The 27,005-nt window shown below is 47.0% G+C and overlaps 1 protein-coding gene across 1 annotated transcript in view; it reads right to left on the bottom strand.

Moving 5' to 3' along the window:
* The window catches only part of IGFL1 (IGF like family member 1), a 99,619-nt gene that overhangs the window by 20,703 nt on the left and 51,911 nt on the right, over positions 1 to 27,005 (bottom strand). Inside the window, exons 2-3 of the mRNA XM_074023944.1 lie at positions 11,782 to 11,899; positions 8,786 to 8,867 (exon numbers count right to left, since the gene is read on the bottom strand). The gene's annotated coding sequence lies outside the window, so the exon portion shown is untranslated. The remainder of the gene's footprint in view (positions 1 to 8,785; positions 8,868 to 11,781; positions 11,900 to 27,005) is intronic.

The raw sequence follows: 27,005 nt of genomic DNA, 5'->3' as shown, positions 1-27,005 counted from the left end.
CGGCACCTGAATGGGACTTTCAGCCCACAGCAGAGTGCACTGGATTTTATAGACAGGTTTGAGGAGGCGGTGTCTGATTTCCATAGGGCCCACAGATTGGTTGGACCAGCTGACATTTACATAGTGCTCAAGGAAGCTGGGTCACCCCACCCTAATCTTATTATGCAAATGGACTTTCTACTTGGTGGATGCCATGTTGTCTGCTTTCTACTGTGCATGCGGTTGGAAAGGAAAAGGGAAGATGGAGCTACCATTTTGAAAATGCCTAGTCCCAGGTAGCCTTTTCCTATTGGCACAACTGCTGGCATTCATCTGTGGAAGCTTCTAGCCTGCCTTCTATGTCTGCGACTCGATTTTAATGGCTGCTCTTTAGAAAAGAATATGATTTGGAGGGTGCTTTTCATTAAAAGCAAAACCTTACCAAGGACTTTCTTACCCTCACTATCTGCCTAAAATAATTTATTCTTAACTCCTATATCACTGGGTCCTATTTAGGTTATAAAATTTATTTCATGCTGGGCATGGTGGCTCACGCCTGTAATCCCAGCACTTTGGGAGGCCAAGGCGGGTGGATCACCTGAGTTCAGGAGCTTAAGAACAGCCTGACCAACATAGCAAAACCCCGTCTATATTAAAGATACAAAAAAAAAAAAAAAAAATTAGCTGAGCGTGGTGGTGGGCACCTGTAATCCCAGCTCCTTGGGAGACTGAGGCAGGAGAAGTGCTTGAACCTGGGAGGCGGAGGTTGCAGTGAGCCAAGATCATGCCACTGCACTCCAGCCTGGGCGATGGAGTGAGACTGTCTCAAAAACAACAACAACAAAACAAAACAACACAACAGAAATTGTGTCATTTCTCCTGAAGTCCATTACAATTCCCTGGTGGGGGATTTTTCCCAGCAAGCAGCAGGAGCCACTAAAACTCTATATCAAAATTCCCAAAGCAGCCGCCTGTGCATTCTGCATTCCAGAGCTGCCCACTATGGGTTGTCACTGTCTACGGACAGTGGACCTAGAGCTGTTTGAGGACAGGGAGCAGGGCTGCATCACTCACTGACATGTCCCTAGTTATTAGGAACCCTGTCTCTTTCCAGGGTCACAAGATTCTCACGGCTTCCTGGGAAATAAGAGTAAACTCCAACACCTATTGGTCGTATTTTCTCACCCTAGTTCCCCCTATGTAAAGAACACCCTGGCATGAGGGGCCCCTGCAGGTCACAGACACCATCTAGACTGGACCCAGGTACCCCTGTCCCAGCCCAGCAATGCCTGTCAGTCCTGGGCCCAGTTCCTCCAGAAAGGCAAGCAGGCCCTGATCCCAGGCACCCTGGGAAGACTCAGGGAAGACTTTTCCACAACCCCAGGTGCTGGTGGGAGACCTGAGCTTCTGGAACATGGCACACAGGAGAGCACTGAGTTTTCCTCCTTTCATGGGCTTCCCCTCTGGAACAAGCACAGAAAGAGCTCAATCATTATTCTGGTGGCATCTGGGTATGATTTCCACCTGGCCTCAGAGAGCCTCTCTCAGGTGACAGGCAGGAATTTGGTAGAATTTCAGATGTTCAAAAATAATGTTAGGGCCAGGCTCGGTGGCTCATGCCTGTAATCCTAGCACTTTGGGAGGCCAAGGCGGGTGGATCACCTGAGGTCAGGAGTTCGAGACCAGCCTGACCAATAAAGTGAAACCCTGTCTTTACTAAAATTACAAAAATTAGCTGGGCATGGTGGCAGGTGCCTGTAATCCCAGCTACTTGGGAGGCTGAGATAGGAGAATTGCTTGAACCTGGGAGGCAGAGGTTACAGTGAGTCGAGATTGCACCATTGTGCTCCAGCTTGGGCGACAGAGTGAGACTCTGTCTCAAAAAACAAACAAACAAACAAACAAACAAACAAAAACCCAGAATGCTAGGAATGCAGATATCACTGAGGGAGAGGGTTGGGCCTCACCAGTGCCTGAGGACCCATCCTCTGATATCTGCCTGGATGGGTGAAGTGCTCTGTGTTCCATCTGCACACTTCAAGCTTGGAAGCCAGTCCCTGCTACCCACAACAAGGACTTGGGGGCAAGTCCCTGGATGGCTGGACTGGATCCCTTCCTGTTTAAATGCTCTGCAGCAGCAACAGCAAAAACTTCAAGAAGAAGAAACCACTGAAACTCAAGGAGAAAAAAGCAGTTCTAGCGCAGCTGGCCAACTGTACTGGGGTGTTGGCCAACTCTCTGGTGTCAGGCTTCTGAGTCCAAGCTAAGCTATCACAACCCCTGTGACCTGCACGTATACATCCAGATGAGGCCTGAGGCAGCTGAAGAACTACAAAACATTACATTCCATCATTGTGATTTGTTCCTGCCCCACCCCAACTAATCAATCAACCTTGTGACATTCCTCCCCTGGACAATGAGTCTCATCTCCCCACCCTGCACCTTATGACCCCCACCCCTGCCCACAAGAGATAACCACCTTTAACTGTAATTTTCCACTACCTACCCAAATCCTGTAAACCTGCCCCACCCCTTTCTCTCTTTGCTGACTCTTTTCGGATTCAGTCCAGTTGCACCCAAGTGAAATAAATAGCCTTATTGCTCACACAAAGCATGTTGGTGGACTCTCTTCACATGGACTCACATGACATTTGGTGCTGAAGACCCAGGACAGGACAGGAGGACTTCTTCAGGAGACCGGTACACTGTCCTCACCCTCTCTCCGTGAGATCCACCCATGACCTTGGGTCCTCGGCCCAGCCCAGTGAACATCTCACCAATTTTAAATTGGGTAAGTGGCCTCTTTTTATTCTCTTCTCCAGCCTCTCTTGCTATCCCTGCTATCCCTTCACCCTTCAATCTCTCCCTTCCTTAATTTTGGTTCCTTTCCCTTTCTGGTAGAGACAGAGGAGACACGTTTTATCCATGAACTCAAAACTCCAGCACTGGTCACGGACTTGGGAAGATGGTCTTCCCTTGGTGTCTAATCACTGCGGGGATGCCTGCCTGATTATTCACCCACATTCCAGAGGTGTCTGATCACTGCAGGGATGCCTGCCTTGATCCTTCACCTTGGTGGCAAGTACCACCTCCCCTGGGTGGCAAGCACCACCACCCACCCTGTGTCTCTACCCTCTCTTTTCTCTAAACTTACCTTTTTACTATGGGCAACCTTCCACCCTCCATTCCTTCTTCTTCTCCCTTAGTCTGTGTTCTAAAAAACTTAAAACCTCTTCAACTCTTGCCTGACCTAAAACCTAAGTATCTTTTCTTCTGCAACAGCACTTGGCATCAATACAAACTCAACAATGGTTCTAAATGGCCAGAAAATGCCACTTTCGATTTCTCCATCCTACAAGATCTAGATAATTTTGTTGAAAAATGGCAAATGGTCTGAGGTGCCTGACATCCAGGCATTCTTTTACACGTCAGTTCCTCCCTAGTCTCTGCTCAATGCAACTCATGCCAAATCTTTCTTCTTTCTCTCCCATCTGTTCCTTCAGTCTCCACCCCAAGCTCTGAGTCTGTTAAATCCTCCTATTCTATGAACCCATGTGACCTCTCCCCTCATCCCCAGACTACTCCTCACCAGGCTGAGCCAGGTCCCAATTCTTCCTCAGCTTCCGCTCTCCCACCCTATAATCCTTCTATCACCTCCTCACATCTGGTCTGGCTTACAGTTTCGTTCCACGACTAGCCCTCCCCAACCTGCCCAACAATTTCCTCTTAGAGATGTGGCTGGAGCTGAAGGCATAGTCAAGGTTAATGTTCCTTTTCCTTTACATTTTAACAAAGTTATCCACTACCCTGACTATTCCTGGACTACAGCCACATTTCATTGCTGCCCTTCTTCCCAACCTAAAGCCTCCTTCATGTCTTCCTCTTGTATCCTCCCACCTTAACCCACAAGTATGGGACACCTCTGCTCCCTCCCTGGAAACCAATCACATGCCCATTACTATCCCATTAAAATCTAATCACCCTTACCCCACTCAACTCCGGTATCCCATCCCACAACAGGCTTTAAGGGGACTAAAGCCTGTTATCACTTGCCTGCTACAGCATGAGCTTCTAAAGCCTATAAACTCTCCTTACAATTCCCCCATTTTACCTGTCCCCAAACTGGACAAGTCTTACAGGTTAGTTCAGTATCTGTGCCTTATCAACCAAATTGCTTTGCCTATACATCCTGTATTGCCCAACCCGTACATTCTTTTGTCCTCAATACCTTCCTCCACAACTCACTATTCCATTCTTGATCTTAAAGATGCTTTTTTCATGATTCCCCTGCACCCCTTGTCCCAGCCTCTCTTTGCTTTTACCTGAACTGACCCTGGCACCCATCAGTCCCAGCAGCTTACCTGGGCTGTACTGCCACAAGGCTTCAGGGACAGCCCTCATTACTGCAGCCAAGCTCTTTCTCATGATTTACTTTCTTTCCACCCCTCTTCTTCTCACCTTATTCAATATATTGATGACCTTCTACTTTGTAGCCCCTCCTTTGAATCTTCTCAACAAGATACCCTCCTGTTCTTTCAACATTTATTCTCCAAGGGATATCAGGTATGCCCCTCCAAAGCTCAAATGTCTTCTCCATCCATTACCTACCTCAGCATAATTCTTCATGAAAACACGTGTGCTCTCCCTGCAGATCATGTCTGGCTGACCTCTCAAACCCCAACTGCTTCTACAAAGCAACAACTCCTTTCCTTCCTGGGCATGGTTGGATACTTCAGCCTTTGGATACCTGGTTTTGCCATCCTAACAAAACCATTATATAAACTCACAAAGGGAAACCTAGCTGACCCCATAGATCCTAAATCCTTTCCCCACTCCTCTTTCTGTTCCTTGAAAACAGCTCTAGAGACTGCTCCCACACTAGCTCTCCCTGACTCATCCCAACCTTTTTCATTACACACAGCCAAAGTTTAGGACTGTGCAGTCAGAATTCTTACACAAGGACCAGGACTGTGCCCCATAGCCTTTTTGTTCAAACAACTTGACCTTACTGTTTTAGGCTGGCCCTTATGTCTGCATGTGGCAGCTGCCACCACTCTGATAAGACAGCTAAAGAAGCAGCCAGTATTCCTACTTCTGTCCCTCATGGCCAGTTTTCTTCCTTCTCATCAGTCACTCCTACTTACTCTTCCACTGAAGTTTCCACCTATCAATCCCTCCCCACTCAAGGCAAATGGTTCTTGGATCAAGGAAAATATCTCCTTCCAGCCTCACAGGCCCATTCTATTCTGTCGTCATTTCATAACCTCTTCCATGTAGGTTATAAGCTGCTAGCCTGCCTCTTAGAACCTCTCATTTCCTTTCTATCGTGGAAATCTATCCCAAAGAAATCACTTCTCAGTGTTCCATCTGCTATTCTACTACTCCTCAGGGATTGTTCAGGCCCCTTCCCTTCACCACACATCAAGCTTGGGGATGTTCCCCTGCCCAGGACTGACAAATTGACTTTACTTACATGCCCCGAGTCAGGAAACTAAAATACCTCTTGGTCTGGGTAGACACTTTCACTGGATGGCTAGAGGCCTTTCCCACAGGGTCTGAGACAGCCACCATGGTAATTTCTTCCCTTCTGTCAGACATAATTCCTCGGTTTGGCCTTCCCCCCTCTATATGGTCTGATAACAGACCAGCCTTTATTAGTCAAATCACCCAAGTAGTTTCTCAGGCTCTTGATATTCAGTGGAACCTTCATACCCCTTACCGTCCTCAATCTTCAGGAAAGGTAGAACAGACTAATGGTCTTTTAAAGACACACCTCACCAAGTTCAGCCTCTAACTTAAAAAGGACTGGACAGTAATTTTACCTCTTGCCCTTCTCAGAATTAGAGCCTGTCCTTGAGATGCTGTAAGGTACAGTCCATTTGAACTTTTATACGGACGCACTTTCTTGCTCGGCCCCAACCTTATCCCAGACACCAGCTCTCTAGGCAGCTATCTTCCAGTCCTCCAGCAGGCTAGACATGAAATTCGCCAGGCTGCTAATCTTCTCTTGCCTACTCCAGATTCCCAGCCATATGAAGACACCCTAGCTGTATGATCAGTTCTTGTTAAGAATCTGATGCCTCAAACTCTACAACCTCGATGGGCAGGACTATCTAGTCATCTATAGCACCCCAACTGCTGTCCATCTGCAGGACCTTCCCCATTGGGTTCACCATTCCAGAATAAAGCTGTGCCTGTCAGACAGCCAGTCTAATCTTTCCTCTTCCTCCTGGAAGTAGCAAGTACTCACCCCTACTTCCCTTAAACTCACCCGCATTCCTAAAGGATAATAGTAATCCTTATAAGCCTAATATATCTTTTCATTTTTATTAAGGTCTCTTCTTCCTTACCCTATGCTTTACAACAGGGCTTTATGCAGTCACCCCCACTACTTGGACTGTGCCCTCAAAACTTGTCATTCCTGCTATCTTCTGTCTAGTCATACTCCTATTCACCATTCTCAACTACTCATAAATGCTGTGCCCCTGTTTACACTGCCGGTTTACACTTACCCTCCAAACCATCACAGCGGATATCTCCTAGTATTATCCCCAATCCACCAATCTTGACTCCCTCTTGGAGTGGATAGATAATCTTTGCTGACAGGGCACCTTCCAATACTTTCCCCCGATAAAGTCCTAGTCTTTGCTTTTATACTCACTCTTATTCTCATTCCTGTTCTTGTGCCTCCCTCTACCTCTCCCCAGCTATCTCCATCACACTATCAATCTCACTCACTCTCTCCTAGTCGTTTCTAATCCTTTTTTAACAAACAACTGCTGGTTTTGCATTTCTCTTTCCTCCAAAAACGCAAAGGGCTTGACTTACTCACTGCTTAAAAAAAAAAAAAAAAGACTGTGTGTATATATATATTTTTTATTTATTTATTTATTTTTTATTATTATTATACTTTAAGTTCTAGGGTACATGTGCATAACGTGCAGGTTTGTTACATATGTATACTTGTGCCATGTTGGTGTGCTGCACCCATCAACTCGTCAGCACCCAACAACTCGTCATTTACATCAGGTATAACTCCCAGTGCAATCCCTCCCCCCTCCCCCCTCCCCATGATAGGCCCCGGTGTGTGATGTTCCCCTTCCCGAGTCCAAGTGATCTCATTGTTCAATTCCCACCTATGAGTGAGAACATGTGGTGTTTGGTTTTCTGTTCTTGTGATAGTTTGCTAAGAATGATGGTTTCCAGCTGCATCCACGTCCCTACAAAGGACACAAACTCATCCTTTTTTATGGCTGCATAGTATTCCATGGTGTATATGTGCCACATTTTCTTAATCCAGTCTGTCACTGATGGACATTTGGGTTGATTCCAAGTCTTTGCTATTGTGAATAGTGCCGCAATAAACATACGTGTGCATGTGTCTTTATAGCAACATGATTTATAATCCTTTGGGTATATACCCAGTAATGGGATGGCTGGGTCATATGGTACATCTAGTTCTAGATCCTTAAGGAATCGCCATACTGTTTTCCATAATGGTTGAACTAGTTTACAATCCCACCAACAGTGTAAAAGTGTTCCTATTTCTCCACATCCTCTCCAGCACCTGTTGTTTCCTGACTTTTTAATGATTGCCATTCTAACTGGTGTGAGATGGTATCTCATTGTGGTTTTGATTTGCATTTCTCTGATGGCCAGTGATGATGAGCATTTTTTCATGTGTCTGTTGGCTGTATGAATGTCTTCTTTTGAGAAATGTCTGTTCATATCCTTTGCCCACTTTTTGATGGGGTTGTTTGTTTTTTTCTTGTAAATTTGTTTGAGTTCTTTGTAGGTTCTGGATGTTAGCCCTTTGTCAGATGAGTAGATTGCAAAAATGTTCTCCCATTCTGTAGGTTGCCTGTTCACTCTGATGGTAGTTTCTTTTGCTGTGCAGAAGCTTTCGTTTAATTAGATCCCATTTGTCAATTTTGGCTTTTGCTGCCGTTGCTGACTCTATATTTTTAAATGAAGAGTGTTGTTTTTACCTAAATCAATCTGGCCTGGTATATGACAACACAAAAAAACTCAAGGATAGAGCCCAAAAACTCGCCAACCAAGCAAATAATTACACTGAACTCCCCTTGGACACTCTCTAATTGGATGTCCTGGGTCCTCTCAATTCTTAGTCCTTTAAAACCTGTTTTTCTCCTTTTCTTATTCAGACCTTGTGTCTTCCGTTTAGTTTCTCAATTCATACAAAACCACATCCAGGCCATCACCAATCATTCTATATGACAAATTCTCCATCTAACAACCCCACAATATCACCCCTCACTCCAAAATCTTTCTTCAGTTTAATCTTTCCAACTCAAGGTTCCCACACCGCCCCTAACTCCGCCCAAAGCAGCCCTGAGAAACATCGCCTATTATCTCTCCATACCACCCCCAAAAATTTTCGCTGCCCCAACACTTTACCACTATTTTGTTTTGTTTTTCTTATTAATATAAGAAGACGGGAATGCCAGGCCTCTGAGCCCAAGCCTGCACATATACATCCAGATGGCCTGAGGCAGCTGAAGAACTACAAAACATTACATTCCATCATTGTGATTTGTTCCTGCCCCACCCCAACTAATCAACCAACCTTGTGACATTCCTCCCCTGGACAATGAGTCTCATGATCTCCCCACCATGCACCTTGTGACCCTCACCCCTGCCCACAAGAGATAACCATCTTTAACTGTAATTTTCCAGTACGTACCCAAAGCCTATAAAACTGCCCCACCCCTTTCTCCCTTTACTGACTCTCTTTTCGGACTCAGCCCACTTGCACCCAAGTGAAATAAACAGCCTTGTTGCTCACACAAAGCCTGTTGGTGTACTCTCTTCACATGGACTCGCGTGACATCTGGCAGGGCTCCATGAGGTGCCTCTATGCTGGGACCCTAGAAATGAGCCATAACACGGGAAATCTATCACAATGTGTTTATGAAAACTATCCAGCATACACAATATAGATGTACTAAATACCATAGTAACCCCACATTTGAATTTCTTTCTTTTCTTTTTCTTTCTTTTTTTTTTTTGGAGATGGAGCCTCGCTCTTGTTACCCAGGCTGGAGTGCAGTGGCGCGATCTCGACTCACTGCAACCCCGGCCTCCTGGGTTCAAGCAATTCTTTGCCTCAGCCTCCCGAGTAGCTGGGATTACAGGCACCCACCACCATGCCCAGCTAATGTTTGTACTTTTAGTAGAGATGGGGTTTCACCATCTTGGCCAGGCTGGTTTTGAACTCCTGACCTTGTGATCCACCTGTGTTGGGCTCCCAAAGTGCTGGATTTACAGGGATGGGCCACCGTGCCCGGCCCGAATTTCAATAAAAAATTTCAATCAGAGGCCAGGTGGGGTGGCTCACATATGTAATCCTAGCACTTTAGAAGGCCAAGGTGGATGGATGGCATGAGCTCAAGAGTTCAAGACCAGCCAGGCCAACATGGTGAAACCCTGTCTCTACGAATACAAAAATAAGCTGGGTGTAGTGGCACATGCCTTTAATCCCATCTACTTAGGAGGCTGAGGCATAAGAATCACTTGAACCAGGGAGATGGAGATTGCAGTGAGCTGAGATCGCACCACTGCACTCCAGCCTGGGCAACAGGGGTGAAACCCTGTCTCAAAAAAAAAAAAAAAGAAAGAAAGAAAACAGGAAATTGCAGGACGCTTTTGGGTCCTTACCTCCCACACTCACATGTCTACACAGCTTTATATCTGACCCTGTGAGTCTTGAGCCCAGGCACAGGCCTGGGGCTATTCCACGACCTGGTCCTCTTCTAGATGTGCATCAGTGTGAGGGCCCAGTCCAGCAGGTGAGGTGTTGAGACCATCCTGTGATCCTGTGATGGGGGAGCCACGTGGTGTCCAGACCCACCAGGAGTTGAGGATTCAGGAAAATCTCCATGGTTGGCTCCCGAGTTGCCCATGGTGCCAGCTCTGGTGTCTCCCAGGTAGAAGCTGAGGCATCATCATCAGCCCAGCCCCGGGGGTGGATGTGGAAGTTTGCACTGGTGTCACACACAAGGTTCTCCTTCCACCCCAAACCCTGCTCAGAGATTCCAGGATTGTCTAATGGCCTTTAACAAACCCCTTTGTTCCTTGCCAGGGGGACATGTGTGGTTCCCAGGCTTTGTACCATGCACAAGTGCTACCAGGGTCCCTTTGGCCTCTCCCACACCTGACCACACTCTCTGCACCATAGGGGATGATCACCCTATATAGCAAACAGCCAAGGCACCCAGCTCCCCACCTCCAAGCTCCCCACCCCCCACCCCAGCATGGGGCTGGCTGAGAGTCCAGCTCTGCAACCAGAGAGGCTTGGGTCTCAGATAATCGCTGGGTGCAACAGGAGGAGAGACTTGGCCTCTGTGAGCCTCAGGTGCCTTCCAGGTAAAATGGAGCTCACCAGGCCCTGTGGCTCTATTGTCTTCTGGATGAACAAGAGGTGACATATTTAACCACCTGGTATTAATAATAAACAGTCATCATAGGCCGGGCGCGGTGGCTCAAGCCTGTAATCCCAGCACTTTGGGAGGCCGAGACGGGTGGATCACTAGGTCAGGAGATCGAGACCATCCTGGCTAACACAGTGAAACCCCGTCTCTACTAAAAAAATACAAAAAACTAGCCGGGCGAGGTGGCGGGCGCCTGTAGTCCCAGCTACTCAGGAGGCTGAGACAGGAGAATGGCCCGAACCCGGGAGGCGGAGCTTGCAGTGAGCTGAGATCCGGCCACTACACTCCAGCCTGGGCGACAGAGCGAGACTCCGTCTCAAAAAAAAATAATAATAAAAATAAACAGTCATCGAGGGCCATCTGTGGGCCCAGCCCTGCTTGACGTGCTGCTGAGGATGCAGCAGAGACATAATAGCGGGCCATGTGCCATCACTGGGAACACAGATTGTCCTCAGGCCTTGATGACTCAGAGAGTCAGGGCTGGGTTGGGGAAGTGGAAAGGTTTGGGAGCCCACAGTGGTTGCCCGACCCAGCCTGAGAGGCCAGCGATGTCTTCTTGGAGAAGACGTCTGAGCTACTGTTTCAAGAATGAATGGGAACTGTGCCTGTTTCGGTGAGGCTGAATCCAGAGAGGCCAGAATGCAAGGCAGGAAGAGGAGACTGGAGTGGGCAGCAAGGCTGGGGCATTTATGGGCCCCTGGAAAACTCCAGAGTCTATCCTGAGGGCACTGAGCATGGCCCAGGCCTAAGCAGGGGATGGAAGTGATCAGATTTATGGTTGTAGAACATCCCTGCATCTCTCTTGTGAGGAGGTTGGAGAGGAGGGTTGAGCCTGCAGCTGGGTAATGGTGCAGTCATGAGGGGCCTGCAGTCCCCTCCTCCCCTGTGGAGAGGAGACAGCGTGTTCTCTTTCTCCATTGCTCCCTGCTCTCCTGGCTTGCCCGTTTGCAGCTCGGGAAAGATTACTGTCCTCCATACTAAGGGTGGCAACGTATTATTGGGTGGTATAACTCCTTGAGTACGTCATAGACAATTTTTTTTTAATTCATAAAACGGACACAAAAATGGGTTAGTGTGCACTGCACAGATTTTTATGAACTGCCTTGTGAAATCTTCCTTCGTGACTGTGGTGAGTCACATATTGAGGCAGAATTTATATTTTTCCAGGGAAGCAAAGCCAACAAGAATGAAGACGTGGCCAGGGCATGGTGGCTCATGCCTGTAATCCCAGCACTTAGGCCGAGGAGGAAGAATTGCTTGAGGCCAAGAGTTCAAGACCAACCTGGGCAACATGGCAAAATCCAGTCTTTACAAAATTTTTTTTTTAAAAGCTGGGCATGGTGGCACACACCTGTGGTCCCAACTACTTGGGAGGTTGTAGCAGGAGGATTGCTTGAGCTCAAGAGTTCCAGGCTGAAATTAGCCATGATCAGACCACTGCACTCCAGTTTGGGCAACAGAGTGAGACCCTGAAAAAAAGAAAAGAAAAGAAATGGGCTGGGTGTGGTGGCTCACACCTGTAATCCCAGCACTTTGACAGGCCAATGCACGTGGGTCACCTAAGCTCAGGAGTTCAAGACCAGGCTGGGTAACATGACAAAACTCCGTATCTACAAAAAATATAAAAATTAGAATTAGCCGAGCGTACTGCCATGGGCCTGTAGACCCAGCTACTCAGGGGCTGAAGCAGGAGAATCTCCTGAGCCCGAGAAGTGGAGGTTTCAGTGAGCTGAGATCATACCACTGCACTGCAGCCTGGGTGACAGAGCGAGATCTTGTCTCAAAAAATAAAAAATAAAAATTAAAAAAATTTAGAGCAGGCGCGGTGGCTTATGCCTGTAATCCTAGCATTTTGGGAGGCCAAGGTGGGCAGATCACGAGTTCAGGAGATCGAGATCATCCTAGCCAACATGGTGAAACCCTGTCTTTACTAAAAATACAAAAATTAGCTGGGCATGGTGGCACATGCCTGTAGGCCTAGCTACTCAGGAGGCTGAGGCAGGAGAATCGTTTGAACCTGGGAGTCGGAGGTTGCAGTGAGCTGGGATCACGCCACTGCACTCCAGTCTGGCAACAGAACAAGACTCTGTCTCAATTAAAAAAAAAATTTTTTTAAGGAATGAAGAAGGGTGCAGGCATGGCCTGGCTTCCTTCTTGCCCAAGTGCTACTGACTTAGATGCCCCAACACATCTTCCAATAATGAGGTTCATCTCTCAAACCATGGTTCCAGGCATTTCCTGGGATGGCTCAAGGCAGGTAGAGCCCTAGACACTGGTGGGAGAAAGCAGGTTTCTTGGGTCAGGATTAGGGTTGGGTCCCGAGGAGAGAGGAGTCCAGCCAACCCTCCTTGGCCTGAGCCTGGTCTCTCAGGTGGCTGAGTCAGGCCCGGGGTGAGACAGTGGAGGGAGATCATGACAGCACAGGGGGCTCTCAGAGGCTGGGAAGCAGGGAGGGCGGTCAGGGCCAGTCCAGAGCTCCTGTCCCTGCTCCTTCTCCAGGTGTCAAAAAAGCCTTTGCACACAGCGCTGTCCAATCCCTCCACCAGCCCCACGGAGTCCCCCGCCCTATCCTATCCACTGTCTGGGGACAGGTCTGTCTTTGGCACTGGAGCCCAGCTCTGTCTTGGTGGAACTGATCCTCAGGGTTTGGAACTTGAACTCTGCCCATAGTGAAAGGAGGTTCTGTTTTTCTGGCGAGTAAGTGCAAGATTCTGACCTCAGACAGACATTTAATTCTCCCATCCCACTTTCTAATCCATCCAAGCAGGACACGGTCCGAGGACCAACTGCTGGTCACAGACACAGGCTGGACCAGAGCCCGGGTTTCCTGAACTCCAGTCCACTCCAGTCCACATGCCTCCAACTGCCGCCCCACCCCGCCTCCGCTGGCCCAGCCCCTCTGGAAAGGGGAGGCAGGCCTTGGTCACAGATATCCCTCGATGAGACCCAAAATCTGACATTCCCAGGGTTCCTCGGTGGGGCTGGCAGAGCTGGGCTCCTGGAATGTGAAACCCCAGGGGCCTTGACATTTCCCGCTCTCAAAGGCTCTCTCTTCACTTGCCCTTTTGTCCCGGAATAAATACGACGACTCTTCCACGGGGCATCTTTGTGGTGTTAGTTCCATCTGGCTTCAAGGAGTCCCTCCCAGGGGACAGGCGGGAATGGGGTGGCATCGCACATGTCTAGAGGAGGGACGGAAGCTCTCCAGCCTGGACATCTCTCTTTGCTGGCTGAGGAAGCTGTGTCACTCACTTTCTCCAAGCATAGTTATCAGAATTGAAGGGGCTGATCTCTCTCTCCCTGCAAAGGGGCTTTGGTGACCAAAGACTGGATGGTGTCAACCTGGTGATCAAAATGGTCAGAATCTAATTTAAAGAGAGTTTATTCCAGCACAAATGTTGAGGACAGCCCATCCAGAAACACCCATGGTTTCATTTCTATATATGAAACTGCCTTGTAGTGAAACTGCATGACTGTGGTAAGCCATAGACTGTGGTAAGCTACATACTGGGTAGAATTTATTTTTTTTTCCAGTGACACAAAGTCAACAAGAATGAAGAAGTGGCAGGCTATGGTGGCTCATACCTGTAATCCCAGCACTTAGGGAGGCCAAGGAGGAATAATTGCTTGAGGTCAGGAGTTCCAGACCAGCCTGGACAACATGGTAAAATCCAGTCTTTACAACAAAAAAAAATTTAACTGCTTGGCATGGTGGCATGCACCTGTGTTCCCAACTACTTGGGAGGCTGTGGCAGGAGGATCGCTTGAGCTCAAGAGTTCCAGGCTGCAATTAGCCATGATCAGACTGACCACTGCCATCCAGCCTGGGCAGCAGAGTGAGACCCTGAAAAAAAAGGAAGGAAAGAGGGAAAGAAAGAAAAAAGAAAGAAGAAAGGAAGGAAGGAGAAGCGAAGAGAAGGGAAGGGAAGAGAAAGGAAGGGAAGGGAAGGGAAGGGAAGGGAAGGGAAGGGAAGGGAAGGGAAGGTGTCGGGTGTGGTGGCTCACACTTGTAATCCCAGTACTTTGGGAGGCCAATGCAGGCAGGTCACTTAAGCTCAGGAGTTCAAGACCAGCCTGGGCAACATGGCAAAACCCCATCTGTGATGCGGGGAGGGCAGCCAGGGTCAGTCTAGGGCTCCTGTCCTGGCTGGGCACAGTGACTCACACCTTTAATCCCAGGACTTTGGGAAGATGAGGAGAGAGGATTGTTTGAGCCCAAGAGTTTAAGAACCAGCCTGAACAACATGGTGAAACCCTGTCTGTACAAAAAATACAAAAATTAGCTGGGCACAGTGGTGCTCACCTGTGGTCCCAGCTACTCTGGAGGCTGAGGTGTGAGGATCGCTTGAGTCTGGGAGGTTGAGGCTGCAGTGAGCTGTGATTGAGCCACTGCCCTCCAGTCTGAGGTGACACTGAAGAGAGAGACTCTGAGCAGGCCAGAGATGGGGGAGAGACTGAACAGTGCAGAAAGGAGGCCAGGAGAGTCAGGAGGAGAGGCCAGCAGTGTTGAGAGAGTGAGGTTGTGAGAGGAAAATAAAAACGAAGGGAGGAAGAAACACAGCTGTAGGGAAAGGGGGAGGTGGATTGACTAGAGGCAGGACAGACACAGAGAACGGGGGCTCTACTCAGGGCAGAACAGGCATGCAGCCCCCTGCACCCACAATCTCATGGAGGAGACAGGACCTCACCTGTGACAAAACCTGTCATCTGAGGTCAGGGTCAAGGAGCACTTCTGGCCTTTCATCTTCACCATGAGGGCCGCCTGGGGACTGAGGGACCAGGGGCAGCACTTCTCGAAGCAGACTCTGAAGGTGCAGTTTCCACACCTCTGGGTCCCGTCCAAGGGCAAGACGGCATTGTCATAGTAACAGTGCTGCAGGGGGTCATAGAACGTGTCCCCACATCTTGCCTGTGGCTGGCACAGCATCAGATAAGCACCCATGGGGGCCACTGGAGGGGACAGAGCTGGTGAGGTCCAGGTGGAAGGGCAGGAGGGTGCCCGCCTGGGATCTCCTGGGAGCCACGCCCCTCCCTCAGCTTCCCAGTCCTTCCTGGGCTCACCTGGGGACTCCATGTGATCAGAGAAGGCTGAGGATGCAGAGAGAGGCCAAGACGGCTGTGGGAAAAGGAAGAGGAGGGCTCCTGAGGAGACCACGAGCCATCTTTGGGACCCCAGCCTGTGGCAGGAGTGGGTCCAAGGGGGTCTCTGTGTCCTGACTGGAGCTTGAGGAAGGGCTAGAAGGTGATCTCAGGCCAGGCGCGGTCTCCCCATGCTCAAGGGTCCAGTCTATCTACCTGCTGAGCACAGACGTGTGAGTGATCCCCCTATTGAGGTCAACTGAGCCTGGCCCAGATCACCAGACTCATGAGATGACCTATGGACTCAGGAGCAATCATGACGTGGTTGTTCCATTGCACTGAATGTAGAGTCTTTGATTCTGCAGCACCAGCAAACTGACACATAACACTGTTTAACTTTGGGTTCTGGGCTTTGGGGTCCCTGCAGAGTTCCTGATTTCAGCCCCCAAGGGCTCATTCACAAATTTATTACTCAGATCCTACCCTGTCAACTCAGGACGTGTTACTGAGACATTTCCCAGTGTGGAAGGCAAGCCACCCAGGTGCCGAGGCAAGAGACCGAGGGCATGAGCTGTTCCAGTATAATAAAGAACACATATAAAATAAGAACAGTTATACTAGATATAGATCATAGATATGATTACATATGAACATTATTAATCATTAGTTTGTAGCAATTACTCTTTATTCCAATGTTATAATAATCTTCGCTCTACAATTATAACTTAGGAGAAACCAGGCCATACAGAGACAGGAGCTGAAGGGACATGCTGAGAAGTGACCAGAAGACGAGTGTGAGCCTTCTGTTATGCCTGGACAGGGCCACTAGAGGGCTCCTTAGTCTAGTGGTAATGCCAGCACCTGGGAAGATGCCCGTTACCTAGTGGACCTTGGTCTAGCGGTAGCGTCAGTGCCTAGGAAAAGCACCCCCTACTTAGCAGACTGGGAAAGGGAGTCTCCCTTTCCCTGGGGGAGTTACAGAAGACTCTGCTCCACCACCTCTTGTGAAGATTTATCTGGAGGACTGTCTCCTTGTGGGATGCTGTGCTTCAGCGGTCACACTCCTGGTGCACTTTCATGTTCCATCCTGTACACCTGGCTCTGCCTTCTAGATAGCAGTAGCAGAATTAGTGAAAGTACTGAAAGTCTCTGAAATGCAAAAATAATGGCATAAGCTGTCTCCTCTCTCTCTCCCCCTGCCTCGGCTACCAAACAGGGAAGGGCCCCCTGTCCAGTGGACATGTGACCCACGTGACCTTACCTATCATTGGAGATGGCTCACACTCCTTACCCTGCCCCCTTGTCTTGTATCCAATAAACAACAGTGCAGCCCGGCATTTGGGGCCACTACCGGTCACCGCGTCTTGGTGGTAGTGGTCCCCCGGGCCCAGCTGTTTTTTCTTTTATCTGTCTTATGTCTTTATTCCTATGATCGCTAATCTCCACACACGGGGAGAAAAACCCACAGACCCTGTAGGGCTGGTCCCTACATCCCAGGACTCTCTATCCCACTGTGGAAGACTTCTCAGTTGCCCACCATGCTCCCACAAAAAGCTGGCCACCCGCCCCAGGATGAATGGGGGCTCTGTCCGAGGTGCTAAAGGCGTGCCTCTGGCCATATGCTGGGAGGCAGAGGAACTGTCAGGCAAGGGTAAGAAATACATGGGCATCAGAGGACAAACAAGGAGTCAGGCACCTCCCACCAGCCATACATCTGAAGTGCTGTCAGATGGCCATAGGGGCCAGCTGGGTGTGGGTTCCCAATAACCAGGAAGAACACTGAGCATCTGAAAACCATTGGTCATGGAACACAGAACCCATGGGGAACACTATGGGTTCATGAAGACCCAGGAGTCTATTGTAAGCCTCAGTATAGAGAGAGGAACACACTGAGCTTCTGATCACCCATTATCAAGGCTGTGCTGCTTTATGTTGATAGTCCAAAATTACCCCGCATGGGAGTTGGTCCACACATAAATTACTACAAAGGCAATATAGAGGAGAGTGGGGGGTGGGTCACAGGAATGAGCATCACGGTGGCTGGGGATGGGCCTTTCACTTAGCTGATCATGTGCAAACGGCAGGATTCATGATGAACTGCTCCACCACAAAACAAAGAAATGGGTGTCTACAGTACACACACTGGGTCCCCCACTAACCCTGACATGCACAAGATGCCCTGGGGTTACCTGCCTTTCTGGGGGCTGGACCAAGGACTGATCTGCAACAGGTAAAGATAGGGAGAAATAGGTATTGGGGGAGGGTGAAACTGGAACTTTTGGAGACTCTTGTAACACAAATTATTCAAGAAAGCATTAACCCCACTTATGCCTAGTGTTCCATTATTGGAATGCTAAGCATGAGGGAATTATTTATATCCTATTGCGACTCAAGGTCATCACCAAAGTCCGATTTTTCAAATTTAAAAAACTGCAACCTCAGACACAAATGGGTTAACGCTCACCATCTCTGATCAGGCAGCACACACCAGCAGCACAACCTCAGGTATAAATTGGTTACTGCTCACCATCTCTGATCAGGTAGCACACACCAGCAGCAACGACAGGGTCAACCAACCAGCAGGTCTGACATCTCTCAACTGCTAAGGAAAAGCCAGGTCCGGTCTCCCCACAAGCAAGTACTCATCCTTAGGCCCAAAGGGTACCTTGTTCTCAATGTCCTTTTTTTTTTTTTTGGTAGCCAGTGGACCACATCTTCTGTTTCCAACACCTTTTTGGAAGTTAGAAACAGAACTTCCTCTAGGAGATGAATGTGGGTTAGCTAGTCCACCTGCTGATTTCCAGCTGGTGTAGGTGCAGTGCAGGCATCCACATGCTAGACCATTATATGCATGCCCCAGATACAGTGGAGAATGTCCTTCCACATGTCAGCCTCCCCAGAGAGGGCAGCCAGCTGCCATCCAATCCTGTGTTTCCCACCATAGTAGCCACATGGTAAGTCCCTTAAAGATGGAACAGCTAGGCCGGGCGCGGTGGCTCAAGCCTGTAATCCCAGCACTTTGGGAGGCCGAGACGGGCGGATCACGAGGTCAGGAGATCGAGACCATCCTGGCTAACATGGTGAAACCCCGTCTCTACCAAAAAATACAAAAAACTAGCCGGGCGAGGTGGCGGGCGCCTGTAGTCCCAGCTACTCGGGAGGCTGAGGCAGGAGAATGGCGTAAACCCGGGAGGCGGAGCTTGCAGTGAGCTGAGATCCGGCCACTGCACTCCAGCCTGGGCGACAAAGCGAGACTCCATCTCAAGAAAAAAAAAAAGAAATTCTACTCAATCTGTATAGAGCAGCAAGAGTCTGAGGGCATTTAAGCCACAAATCACCCCTATTCCCCACATCCCCCAGCCAACTCTGTGTAATTGAAGCTCCATGCTGGGTAGTCACGGACAAGAAAATGGGACTCCACCTCTCCCCAGCTCCCAGCCTAGGGTTACAGTTTCAGTCCAGAAAGGGAAGCGCACCAGCATCTATTTATTTATTTATTTATTTATTTATTTATTTATTTATTTTTGAGATGGAGTCTCGCTCTGTCGCCCAGGCTGGAGTGCAGTGGCGCAATCTCAGCTCACTGCAAGCTCCACCTCCCGGGTTCACACCTTTCTCCTGCCTCAGCCTCCCGAGTAGCTGGGACTACAGGCGCCCGCCACCTCGCCCGGCTAGTTTTTTGTATTTTTTTAGTAGAGACGGGGTTTCACCGTGTTAGCCAGGATGGTCTCGATCTCCTGACCTCGTGATCCACCGGCCTCCACCTCCCAAAGTGCTGGGATTACAGGCATGAGCCACCGCGCCGGCCGCACCAGCATCTTTTATCCTGCTGCCTCCATGTTGCAGATGTTCTACATTAGTTAGAAATTGTGGCTTACAGGGCCGGAGCTCCTTCTCCCATCCAGCTCCTTCTCCTCGCATGGAAGTTCCACGCCAAGTTTAGCAGGTGAAGCACACTGGGCTTCATTGATCCTGCCTGGGTTCACTCATGGTGCAGAGGTTCCACGCAGGAAAGAGCAAACCGAGAAGACTGGCAGCTACCACCCGCTTCCAGTGTTCCAGCTGTTAGAGCAAAGACATCGCGGCAGGAGAAGCTGGCTGCTGTCCCTGACACCAGCTCCAGTCCAGTGGCTCAGCGGTTCTGCCGGGGGGCACAGGGAGGCCATCAGAACAGGGAGCTCCACAAGTCTCCCTAAAACTGGCTTTTCTTGAAATAGAGTGTGGAGAAGTACATGCCTAAGGACATTGTACAAAAACATTGGAAATTTTGGTGCTAAAAAAACAAGAAGAGGGTGGTAATTCTGTGATGTAGTAACAAGAAACAAAAACACCAGGCAGAAGCTTAACAGAGAAAATCAGAAAAAGAGATAACTAAGAAGGGCCCTCCTGGGGTCAGAGACAGCCGCAAACCCTGGCAACACTCTGTCTTGGCAAAAGGGCTAGACATTAAGCAGCCTATAGAATGATTTATGCATTGTGCTGTAGGCTTATTAAAAAGAATAGAGCGATCAATTAACAATTAGAGGGTCTAACAGATGCAAGTGATACCAACAAAGGCAGATGAGCCAGAAGCTTCACAGAAACATCAGGGAAAGAACAGTCAGAAAGAATGAGTTGGTGTCCTTTGCAGGAACCTGGATGAAGCTGGAAACCATCATCCTCAGCAAACTAACACAGGAACAGAAAACCAAACCACATGTTCTTATTCATAAGTGGGAGTTGAACAGTGAGAACACATGGACACAGGGAGGGGAACATCACACCCCGGGGCCTGTCAGGAGCTAGGGGGAAAGGGGAGGGAGTACAGTAGGACAAATACCTAATGCAAGAGGGCTTAAAACCTAGATGACGGATTGATAGGTGCAGCAAACCACCGTGGCACATGTAACAAACCTGCACATTCAGCACATGTATCCCAGAACTTAAAGTAAAAAAAAAAATATATATATATATATATACACACACACACACATATATATATAAAATTTGTAATAAAAAGGCAAGAGCTACCCAAAAAAAAAGAACCCAGCTAAAACCATAATTATCTGGAGTAGTTAGCGATCCAGCACTCACGCCCAAGGCTGCAACCTCTGGAGAGCACTAATAAACCAGAATTATGTAATTATATAAGCAATTATATAATTTGTAACTCCTTATAAAAACAGTATAATTGCTTATTTCTTATCCTTCTCTTAACTGGTCTTAAAAGTAATGGCATAAAACAATATGTACATAATTGTATTGCTGGGAAAAATAAAGAATCTGATTTTAAAATGGGCCGAAGATCTGAATACCTATTTCTCAAAAGAAGACATACAAACACTCAAGTATATGAAAAAAGTATATGAAAAAATGTTCAACATTACTTACATTAGGGAAATGCAAATCAAAACCACAATAAAATACCTCATCTCAGTTAAAATGGCTTTTATTAAAAAGACAAGAAATAACAGATGCTGGCAAGGATGCAGAGAATGAGGAATATCCACACACGAGAAATGCCCATCCAGGCCCAGATGGTGAATTTTACAAAACAATTAAAGAAGACTTAATACCAGTCATTCACAAACTTTTCAAAAAAAGCAAGCACAACTTTCCAATCTGTTCTGAGGCCTGTATTACCCTGATACCAAAATCAGACAAAGACATCACAAGGAAAAAAAACTACAGACCAACATCTCTTATGAATATAAGTTCAAAAATCCTCAACAAAATGTAGCAACCCAAATCCAGCAGCATATAGAAAGAATGATACACCATGACCAAGTGGATTTATCCCAGGGATGCAAAGTTGGCTCAACGTATGAAAATCAATTAATATAATACACCATCTTACTAGACTATAGGGGGAAGACACGTAATTCTCTCAAATGATACTGGAAGAGCATTTGACAAAATCTACACTCTTTCATGATAAAATACAAAGAACAAACTAGGAATAGAAGAGTTTCCTCAACCTGTTAAAGAGCATCTACAATAAATTCATAGCTAACATCATACTTAATTGTGAAAGATTGAATACTCTCCCCCTGATATCAGGGACAAGACAAGTATATCCACTCTTACCACTCTATCCAACATAGCACTGGCGGTTCAAGCCAGGAAAGTTAGGCAAGAAGAGAAAATGAATTTAGACTGAGAAAGATAAAGTAAAATGATTTCTATTTGCAAATGACATGATTTTGTATGTTAAAAATCCTAAGGACCAGGCACAGTGGCTCACTCCTGTAATCCCAGCATTTTGGGAGACCAAGTGGGGAGGATCACTTGAGGTCAGAAGTTTGAAACCAGCTTGGTCAACATAGCGAGATCCCGTCTTTATAAAAATAAAAGCATAAAAAAGTAGCCAGGGATAGTGGCACATGCCTATAATTCTAACTGCTCAGGAAGCTGAGGCAGGAGGATCACTTGAGCCCAGGAGTACAAAGCTGCATTGAGCTATGATCATGCCGCTGCACGCCAGCCTGTGTGATAGAGTGAGATTCTGTTTCAAAAAAGAAAAAAATAAAAAAAAACCCTAAGGAAGCTACTAAGACCTAAAGACTAATAGAAAAATTCAACAGGGTTGTAAGATACAAGAGATCAACATATAAAAAGCAATTGTATAGACTAGTAAAAAACCATCTAAATATGAAATTAAGAAAATAATTCCACATACAATAGTACCAAAGAGAATAAAATACTTATGAATAAATTGAACAGAAGAGGTGCAAGATTTGTGCACTAAAATAACAAAACATTGTTGAAAAGAATTAAGAATATATAAATAAATGGAAATACATCCATGTTCACAAATTGGAAGACTTAATATTGTTCAGATGCGAAAACTCCCAAATTGACCTATAGAATCAATGCAATCCATATCAAAGAACTTTTGTGAGATGAAGTATCACTCTGTCACCCAGGATGGAGTGCAGTGGCACGATCATGACTCACTGCAACCTCCACCTCCCAGGCTTAAGTGATCCTCCCACCTCAGCCTCCCAAGTAGCTGGGACTACAGATGCACACCACCACGCCTGCTAATTTTTTGTATTTTTTGGTAGAGACGGAGTCTCACCATATGGCCCAGGCTGGTGTCTAACTCCTGAGCTCAAGCGATCCACCTGCCTTGGCCTCCCAAAAGTGCTGGGATTACAGGCGTGAGCCACAGCACCCAGCCTTCTTTGAAGAAATTAATCAGTTGATCCTAAAATTCATATTGAAACGTAAGGGACCCAGAATAGCTAAAACGATCTTGAAAAAGAACAAAATTGTAGAACTGATACCTCATGATTTCAAAGCTTACCACAAAGCTACAGTGACAGCGTAGGAGCTGACATACAGGATAGACATAGAGATCAATGAATCAAACTAACAGTCAGAAAATAAACCCTTAGATTTGTTGAAATCAAATTTCAACGAAAGTGCTAGGATGATGAAGTAAGGGAACAAATGATTTTTCAACAAATGGTGCTGGGAAAACTGTATATTCATACACAAAAGAGTGGGCAGAGAGAGAATCTCTTCCTCACAGCACATACAGGGATTAATTCAAAATGTATCATAGACCTAAAGACAAGAGCAAAACATATACAACTCTTAGCAGAAATGTAAAATAAGCAAGCCACAGAAAGACAAATACCACACCATCTCACTTGTATGTAGAATCTAAAAGAGTTGAACTCATAGAAGTAGAGAGGATGGCAGTTACCAGAGGATGGGTGTGGGCAGATGGGAACAGGGAGATATGCAAAGGATATAAAGTTACAGTTAGACAGGAAAAATAGGTTTTAGAGATCTACTGCAGAGCACGGTGACTATAATTAATAATAGTGTATTGTAGGGTGGACGTGATGCCTCACACCTGCAATCCCAGCACTTTGGGAGGCCAAGGAGCAGGGTTGCTTAAGCCCACAAGTTGGAGACCAGCCTGAACAACACAGTGAGACATCGTCTCCATGAAAAACAAAATTAGCATGGTGTGGTGGTGCATGCCTGTGGTCTCAGCTACGTGGGAGCTGAGGTGGGAGGATCATTCGAGCCTCAGAGGTGGAGGGTGCAGTGAGCTGTGATCACACCACTGCACTCCAGATTGGGCATCAGAATAAGACCCTGCCTCTTAAAAAAACAAATGGTGTGTTGTATATTTCAAAACTGCTGAAGAGTATATTTTAAACATTCCAGTGACAAAAAAGTATATGAGGTGGTAGATATGGTAATTAACTTGATTTAATCATTTAACAAGGTAAACATATATTAAATCATCATATTTTACCCCATAAATATACACAATTATTCTTCATCAACTTCTTAAAAAGATTCCTAGCAGAAAACGTAGAAGTAAGTCTTAATGACCTCGAGTCAGGTAACATTTTCTTAGATATTACACCAAAAGCACAAGAGACAAAAGAAAGAATAGACTTCATCAAAAATTAAAAACCTATGCACTACAAGCAATAGCATCAAGGAATTGAAGACAATCCACATAATGAGGAAAGTATTTGCAAATTATATATATGATAAGGGATGAGTATCCAGAATATCTTTTAAAACTCTTACAACTAAATAATAATAAAATAAATAACCCAATTTAAACATGGAAAAATCTGAATAAACCTTTTCTCAAAAAGGAATACAAATGGCCAATAAGGACATGGAAAAGACGCTCAGGGTTGTTATTTACTAAGGAAATGCAAATTAAAACTACACAGGATATCATACACACCCACCCAGATAACTGTAATAAACAGAAAAATAGAAAATAACAAAGGCTGGAGAATCTGCGGAGAAATGTGAGCCCTCATACGCTGCTGGTGGGAGTGTAATTGATGCAACCTCTGTGGAAAACAGTTTGCCAATTCTTCCAAAAGTTAAACAGAATTACCTGTGGCCTAGCCATTCCACTCCTAAGGCTACACCCCAAGATAACTGAAAACAGGTTCTCAAGCAAATACATGTATACGTATGTTCGTAACAGCACTATTCACAATAGCCAAATGGTGGAAACAGCCCAAGTGTCCATCAACAGATGAATGGATAAATGAATGCTGATATGTGGATACAACTGAATATTATTTCGTTATAAAAAGGAATGACTACTAATAAATTCTAAATGACTACTAATAAATTCTAAAACGGGGATATGCCTTGAAAACATTAAGTAAAAAAAAAAAAAAAAAGTGACACAAAAGGTCACATATGGTGTGATTCCATTTTTAAGAAATGTCCCAGATAGGTAAATCCAAAGAGACAGAAAGCAGACTGGTGGTTGCCAGGGGTGAGGGTAGAGGGGAAGGGAAGGAATAGCTAAGTGGGCATGCGGTGGTTGGGGGCTGTGGGGCCAGGTGACTGGGGGTAAAAAGCAATTCTGGAAGATGATTGAGCTACTCTTCCTTCAACTTGAGAGAGAAAGTAAGAGAAAGAAGGAGAGGAGGGAAAAGACAGGGAGGGGAGAGGGGACGAGAGCAGAGGGGGATGGAAGACAGAGGGAGAGAGGGAGAGGGGGAGGAGGGAGAGAGGGAGAGAGGGGGAGAGAGAGAGAGACAGAGAGACAGAAAGAGAGAGAGAGAAAGAGAGAGAGAGAGAAGAGAGAGGAAAGAGAGAGAGAGAGAGTGATGGTTGCCCAATAAGAAGTTAATGAACACAGCAGGCATTGCTCATCTTGATGGAATACAAACAACAAAACAGTCCACTGCCTGGGCTGCCCTTACTTGAGCACACTCCTGGTGTTGTCGATCCTCCTGCCTGGGACACTGAACCTCATGATTTCCTGGCGCTGAAAGCCCAGGAACTCCAGGCAGCAGTGCCTGGGCTACAGAGCTGGGTGTGGTTCGAGGGCAGGATGATCCCCTCATCACAGTCCCAAGAGATTGCAGATCTGGTCTCCACTCCTGAGTGTCAACTGGCACAACCACAGTTCATTATCTGGAAGAGTCAGAGCTGATGAGCTGGCAGGGGGCCTCTGAGAGCTCCCAACCCTATCCACAGTGCTATAATCCTCCCTCCTCTCTTCTCTCTCCACTCACCACACCCATTCTCACCTGCAGTCCCTTCTGAGTCTGAGCCCAGGAGTTCAAAAATAAAGATCGGCTGAGAGCAGAAGGAGAATGACAGTGATTCTGGGATCACCAGATCATGATCATGGAGCACAAGATGCTGTCTCTGAGTTTCTTTGGTCGCTGTAACAACTGACAGTGGAATTTGGGACTGACTCTGTGTGCAGGTTCTGGGGACTGGGCTTGGCAGGTGAGGAAATGCAGGGAGGGCTCTGGGAAGGGTTAAGCTTCTGGAATTTATAGGCGGGGACAGAGATTGCAATGCAGTCAGAGAGGACACGAGTGATTATGAGGTGGGAAACCAAGAATTAAATAGGGAAAAGAGAATTAAGTATGAGGCTCAGAGGTACATTAGAGATAACAGTAGGCATTAGCTCCACCTGCGGCTAGCGTTGCCTTACCGAAGATTCTGGGTACCATGGAGCTTCAGAGCAGCTGATGGGACAGCAGCAGTGGAAATGGGTCAGTGACTTTACACAAGGACTTATGTAGGCTGTGAACTTACCCATATTTAGGGAGGTGGGAGGAAGCAGTGTCCTCTTGGAAAGGGTGGGGTATGAAGTCGCAGAAAGCATAAGGAAAAAAATGCATCAACAGCTTAGTAAGATGTTCCTGGATCTGTTCCAAGTGGCTGCTACCTTCTCAGACCTCTCGAAACCTCAGGATAAAGTCTTCCCTAGAACCTTTCAAAGCTGTGAGTCAGTGTCATTCTTTGAACTCTGCCCACGCAAAGCCACTTGGAAGAGATTCCTTGGCTCTTACTTATCTGACAGCATACTACTCACCAAACACCAGCTGCCTCTAAGCTCCCCATATTCATCCACCCTGAAGTTTCAAAGCGGTCCCTCTATCCCCATCTCAGTCCACCTCCAGACCTGCACTGTGAGAAACAAACTCACCCGTCCAAGCCCAAAGAATGGACTCAGAGGCACAGAAAACAGTGGAAGCAAGACTTTTAACGACGGTCTTGCAAAATTGAGTGTCTGGTAGGCAGGCACACCTTGTACAGTTACAATAAGCAATTTATCCCCTAGTGCACAAGTCTCTCCCCCAGTTCCTCATAGGCTGAGTATGATGGGGTCACAATCTTCCCAGACGTCACCTATTGGTTGCTGGGTTGAGGCTTTTAGGTGTTTTCTTTAGGATTGTCTCGCTGCATTTTGTTGCAGCCTATAATGCATTGCAATCAAAGTCAGCTCAGGGGCTTTTCAAGTATTTGACTTATGACCTAGGTAGTCAGGCAAGCTGATAAGAATAGATAAAGTGAGCTATTTTCCTGGCTAGTAAACTTTCATTCTAGGCTAAACTCTGGTTCAGGCGAGGGTAACTAAGGGGGCCCCGACAAGCATGCACCAGCTATTAAAGCACGGGCCTAGTATATTCTGTCCTTCCATAGTTTGTGGGCCTCAGCCTGTTTGAAGTACTTTGTCTTGGAAATGGATCACCATATCCATTATTA

Source organism: Macaca fascicularis, chromosome 19, assembly GCF_037993035.2.
Source record: "Macaca fascicularis isolate 582-1 chromosome 19, T2T-MFA8v1.1".
Lineage (NCBI taxonomy): Eukaryota > Metazoa > Chordata > Mammalia > Primates > Cercopithecidae > Macaca > Macaca fascicularis.
Note: the sequence above shows the minus strand (reverse complement) of the source record. Positions and strands in the feature narration are given on the sequence as shown.